The sequence below is a fragment of the Leguminivora glycinivorella genome, chromosome 3, assembly GCF_023078275.1.
Source record: "Leguminivora glycinivorella isolate SPB_JAAS2020 chromosome 3, LegGlyc_1.1, whole genome shotgun sequence".
Lineage (NCBI taxonomy): Eukaryota > Metazoa > Arthropoda > Insecta > Lepidoptera > Tortricidae > Leguminivora > Leguminivora glycinivorella.
Genome location: NC_062973.1, coordinates 22,389,195 through 22,395,581, shown reverse-complemented (window position 1 = coordinate 22,395,581; position 6,387 = coordinate 22,389,195). Strand labels below are relative to the sequence as shown.

The following is a 6,387-nucleotide window of genomic DNA, read 5'->3' as shown; positions in this document are numbered from 1 at the left end:
TATCGGATGTCGGAAGGATTTCAATAGAAAAAATCCAAGATGGCACCTGTAATGTATGGGATATCGGTCCGACATCCGATATCGGATCGGATAATCGCCTTTTAAAACTACTTATTATTTTACTGTGTGTCGATGTTTGGGCTTGTGTTATGTATATTTCGAAAGCTTATTAACCAAACAATTGAATTAATAGTGATCGTGCAAGTATTTTCTCGTGGTTTGTGTTTAGGTCGGAATTTTATAACGGTTGGGAGGATTTTTTATGCTGAGGGGATTTGAATCAGGCTGTTTCAACTATCCTTAGTACAATTAGTCTTGCTTTTTTAGGGTTCCGTAGTCAACTAGGAACCCTTATAGTTTCGCCATGTCTGTCTGTCCGTCCGTCCGTCCGTCCGCGGATAATCTCAGTAACCGTTAGCACTAGAAAGCTGAAATTTGGTACCAATATGTATATCAATTACGCCAACAAAGTGCAAAAATAAAAAATGGAAAAAAATGTTTTATTAGGGTACCCCCCCTACATGTAAAGTGGGGGCTGATATTTTTTTCATTCCAACCCCAACGTGTGATATATTGTTGGATAGGTATTTAAAAATGAATAAGGGTTTACTGAGATCGTTTTTTGATAATATTAATATTTTCGGAAATAATCGCTCCTAAAGGAAAAAAAAGTGCGTCCCCCCCCTCTAACTTTTGAACCATATGTTTAAAAAATATGAAAAAAATCACAAAAGTAGAACTTTATAAAGACTTTCTAGGAAAATTGTTTTGAACTTTATAGGTTCAGTAGTTTTTGAGAAAAATACGGAAAACTACGGAACCCTACACTGAGCGTGGCCCGACACGCTCTTGGCCTGTTTTGGTTCTAGCTTGCCTACTGAGTACAAAAGAATAACACTTCCACGATACTGTCAACTACTTCAGCAGCCTCCACAGATATGGCATCAACTAAACCTCCACCAAATGCGTCTCGGAATACACCTTTCACGCCTGAAACTTTCAGACCCTTGCCAAAGGCTCCACTGAGGAAATCGAAATAGAGTGAATGGCTTTATCCATCTCTAAGACAGTTGATTGTTTGGTTTTTAAGCTAGTTGACTTTATTCAATATTAAATTACAATAATAATTGTTTAGGTTTCTAGAACTTTAACGGTGACTTTGGTATAAAAAAATAAAGTATTCGAAACTCAACCGTAGGTCAAACTAGACAACTTTACTTTCTGAGTCAATATTACTATATTCTGTTACTGAAATTATTGTACATAGCGTCTATTTACGAGAAGAACCCGAATAACATTAGTTTATTAGTCGCAAAATTTTAAATTTCAATAAAATCATAAATTAGTATAAGTGCCCTCTTTGAGAGATCAAAATTTTGCGCCAGGCAAATCCTTCTGAAAATTTAGAATGAACGGATCCACGGCCGGATTGCTCGCGATATTGGTCAATGAAGCGTGGCATCGCCCGTCAAAGGCGGCTTTAATTGCACAAGGCTTACCCACAGCGATTTAGATTAAAAAGAAATTAGGCTTATTTTGACGGATCAAAAATTACCGTACTACTGATTAGCTTTAGGGATAGCAAATCCTGACTGCGGTTGCAGTTGCATTTGTCCCCCAGTCAAAATTGCCCCACTGTACCTTATACGGAACCCTTGCAACGCGAGTCCTTCTCGCACCTTGGCCGGTTATTTTTTTTAAATTATTATTTCTTTAATCTTTCGGCCGTGATTAATCAATTAAATGGAGTTTTCTCCTTCCATTTTTACTATTTGGTATAAATTATTAATAATCTCTTAAGTTATATCGCAAAAGTAAACCACTACTTTGCACCAAGGCTTTTAACATTAATCTGTTTAAATGTCTTATTTGTCTATCCAGTTTACTACATCAACTAGCTGAAAGTGTAGTTGATTTATCGGGAACTAAACTCCAATACAAGTCTTTACAAAGGCACCGTTTTACTATCCAGTAAAATAACTAAGCGGTCACCATTGACATTTCATTCGGAAAGTTTCGTAATTAGCCGGAATGCCTCGAAGCTGGCTCAAAGGCTATGCTGAGTACGACGAATAGGAATAAACTAAACACTAAAGCTGCGTTTTCACTTAGTGTTCTGAACGGTTCTGAGCGAGCATTCGTTCGTTCGTACGCAAATGAAAACACTTGATTTTTACAAGCTTTTATTCAACTTGCCTTGTTAGTATGTTAGTGTGCGTCAAAACGTACAAGCTTTTGACCCACTTTCCGGTTTCCAATTGAGCTGAAATTTTGCACACATGTAAATCACGTGACAATGCAATATTATGGTATCATGGAGCTGATCTGATGATAGAGCAGAAAGGTGATCATAGGAACTCTGTCATGAAACGTCGTATCCCATCGAGTAAGGGGTTTTTAGAAAGGTCTCGGAGAGTAGGAGACTATGGCTGTTCAAAGAAAGGTACAGTCGGCGATAAAAGCTTGTGCCAAAAATGATTTTTTTTTTTTAAACTTGTTTCACTTTTATCGGTGCACGAACAAACGAATGCTCGCTCAGAACATTCAGAACACTAAGTGAAACTGAAAACGCAGCTTAACTGTATCTGGGTGCCTAGGTAACGTCACAATCGCTTACGATCCGTAAGCGTAGCGTAGCTAGTTCTCCTTATCGCTCTTCTGTAGTGGCGCGAAAGAGCAAGACTGCGTTATGATCGGCACGTAGTGTTAATGATTGTCACTTCAGCTAGGACGGCTAGAGGGGATAATTCATTCGGTTGTAAGTAAATTTTGGCGGAAAGGATTTTACATGTTTTTATGATAAGTTTATTTGTCACTTGTTTATTTGCCAGTTTACCTGCGCTTTAGTGTTAAATAAACCGGGTGTTTTCTGTAACACGAACACTTAAAACAGAGATTGTACTCCTCAAACGAAGTTTAATTCTTTTCTATAGAAAATTTAAAAAAAGATCATTCTTACTTTAGATTTCATATTAAACTTCATCATCGTCCACCACGTCACGTCGTTTTTGTAATTGGCGTCGATTATCACACTTGATGATGACAAAAGTCGCAAATATCGCGTCTGGTGAATAAAAATCAATATTTTAACTTCTGATTAGCAGAAACGTCTGCAATCGATGCCACTAGGCTTAGAATAAATTTAAAAGTGGAAAATGTCTGCCTTGGGTGAGACTTGAACTCACGGCCTTTGGATCGATACTCCAACGCTCTGCCAACTGAGCCACCAAGACTTCAACCAAGCCAGCGAAATTTTCCACTACTAAGGTCAATGGGACCCGTAGCGACATCTACCGTAAGAGTGTTAAACTTCTTAAACGGCTACCGGAGTTCCAAGTCATATTGGAAATTCACCAGTTACGATGCGCTAACCATGCTAAATTTTAACTTCTGATTAGCAGAAACGTCTGCAATCGATGCCACTAGGCTTAGAATAAATTTAAAAGTGGAAAAATGTCTGCCTTGGGTGAGACTTGAACTCACGGCCTTTGGATCGATACTCCAACGCTCTGCCAACTGAGCCACCAAGACAGAGCAGCCAGTCAGAGAGTCAGTTGGCAGAGCGTTGGAGTATCGATCCAAAGGCCGTGAGTTCAAGTCTCACCCAAGGCAGACATTTTCCACTTTTAAATTTAAAAATCAATATGTAAGTAAGTAATTTTTAAAAGTCGGTGAATAAATGATTGCCATAGTATTATATTTATTGTTTGCTACAAGAGACACGTGTTAAAATGAATGTATCAATATTTAATATTGTCTTCGGTTACCGCGATAGTTACTCATGAAATAAAACTATGGAAACGGATTAAATCGCGTATAATGAATTTAAAATACATCCCGACGTTTCGAACTCTTTACAGCGTTCGTGGTCAACGGGTGACTGAGGAAAAATTAAAATGTGCAAAAGCTACCCACTTACAAGAAATATTAACGAACCATGACCACAAATAATATAGATTTCTAAGGCAGGTTCACACACTATTAATAAAGCCAGTTATACAATATTCAAAAAATTTTACCATTACTCTGTTAAAAAATAATTAACCAATTAATCTACACAAAATTGACAAAGAAACAAACTGCAAATGTCCAACACCATACAACACAAATGCCTCACAGCCTTCGTCGTGCTTGTTCCATTATCAGATGTACTACTGGATCCCAAGCCGGTGGTAAAGTAAAGCCATCCTCTCTATTAAAGTTTGGATATTTCTTGATCTCAATGGCCTCTCGCAACATTCTGGGTATATATCGCTTCTCCTTAGCGAGAACCAGAGGCTTGTCAAACTTTATAGCATGATTGACTTTATCCATGACATGTTCAGAGACTGCAGACCTTTGCCGACGGTGCTTGACATCCGCTATGTGTTCCTTCACCCGTGTGGAAATGCTTCGTTTCGTCTGTCCCACATATGACAGCCCGCACTCACAGTCTAGCCTGTACAAAGCGCGGGAGTGTACATGTCATTGTCACTGAACATGTCATGGATAAAGTCAATCATGCTATAAAGTTTGACAAGCCTCTGGTTCTCGCTAAGGAGAAGCGATATATACCCAGAAATCCCAGAATGTTGCGAGAGGCCATTGAGATCAAGAAATATCCAAACTTTAATAGAGAGGATGGCTTTACTTTACCACCGGCTTGGGATCCAGTAGTACATCTGATAATGGAACAAGCACGACGAAGGCTGTGAGGCATTTGTGTTGTATGGTGTTGGACATTTGCAGTTTGTTTCTTTGTCAATTTTGTGTAGATTAATTGGTTAATTATTTTTTAACAGAGTAATGGTAAAATTTTTTGAATATTGTATAACTGGCTTTATTAATAGTGTGTGAACCTGCCTTAGAAATCTATATTATTTGTGGTCATGGTTCGTTAATATTTCTTGTAAGTGGGTAGCTTTTGCACATTTTAATTTTTCCTCAGTCACCCGTTGACCACGAACGCTGTAAAGAGTTCGAAACGTCGGGATGTATTTTAAATTCATTATACGCGATTTAATCCGTTTCCATAGTTTTATTTCATGTATCAATATTTCTCAGTAAAGGGTAAATTTGTTTATTAAAATATGGAACACGTTTTACTTCCCAATATTCACCAAATGCTAGGAAATTTACCTTATAAATAATGTATGAACCAGCGCTGATATTAATTTTCCTTTATCGCTGAAGCACATTGAGGTACAAACTGCTGTAAAATATTAAGATACAAATAAATTTACACCTTAATATTTAAGTATACGGATGTACTCACACGTGCACAAAGGCGAGCCGCGAGCATTCATGCCTGATGATGGGTCCATATTACCCGAAACCTGTTGCCAATTGACGTCGACAGATTAACGTGAATACATAAGAATACACAATGTTTTCTTTCCTTTTACGAAGTTTACTTTTCTGCGAGCTGACGTTTATCGACAATCCCAAAGTAGGTAATCAAGGATTCTATAAAATCACAATCACATTTCCGACGTCGCTTTAATAGGCCTTTCTTTCAAATTTTATCCGTCAAAAACATTTGTGACAGAACTTATGGCAAGACTAGGTTTATTTAAATATTAGCTTTTGCCCACGGCTTCGCTCGCATTAATTTCGAAAGTTGCGGTATGCTATCTCCATATCTTTAACTATCTCCAACTCTCCACTTAAAGAATCACGTCAATTCGTCGGTCCGTTTTGCCGTGGAAGACGGATATACCAGACGTCTCACGAATTTTCCCATTTATACTGCTGGTATGGATTGGAATATGTCTCACCAAAGTTTAAAATTTACATCCTGTACGTATATAAACAAAACAGGATGAACATATTTAGCTAAGCTCGAAGAAGCCAGAATGCTGTCGGAGTTGGCCGCCACGCGTTCGACCTGACGAATAAATTCGGTAGACAATACAGGCTAATGAATAAAGTTGGGTTGTTAACGAACCTAACTTCGGAATTTCCATTTGGAAGTGTTCATGCTTAACGAAAGTACGCATATTTCGGTCACAATGGCAGGATGAACCTCCTGTTTAAGAATTTATTAATGTATCGGTAGATGCTTTTAGGACTTGGCCGTACTTTTTTAGAAATTAGCCTAACACTTTACTGGAAAAAGGGATAACGATCGACTACTGTACATTAAAAAATTGGCATTCTGTTTAGTGCGTCAGATCGTCTAAAAATACTGAACACATATTTTTCGTCTTATCTAATTAATGAAAAAATACAAAGATACAGGTCATCAAAGTTCCGGATTGAGGGCTTGTGACTGACGTCTTTAGGTAAGAATTGTACATTAGGCGTGACTTAACGCGAAACTTCAAGGCACTGAACCGTCGTAATTTTTTGTTTACGAGAAAAAAGAAAAAAAAATGTTCCAAAACTTATTGGTGCTGACGGACTAAA

At 37.9% G+C, this 6,387-nt stretch overlaps 2 non-coding genes across 2 annotated transcripts; both read right to left on the bottom strand.

Moving 5' to 3' along the window:
• Positions 1-3,160: 3,160 nt before the first annotated feature.
• On the bottom strand, positions 3,161-3,233 carry Trnad-auc. Its single transcript has one exon. It is a non-coding gene; the product is annotated as a tRNA-Asp (tRNA).
• A 225-nt stretch (positions 3,234-3,458) lies between these two features.
• Positions 3,459-3,531, bottom strand: Trnad-auc. Its single transcript has one exon. It is a non-coding gene; the product is annotated as a tRNA-Asp (tRNA).
• Between the last annotated feature and the right edge of the window lie 2,856 nt (positions 3,532-6,387).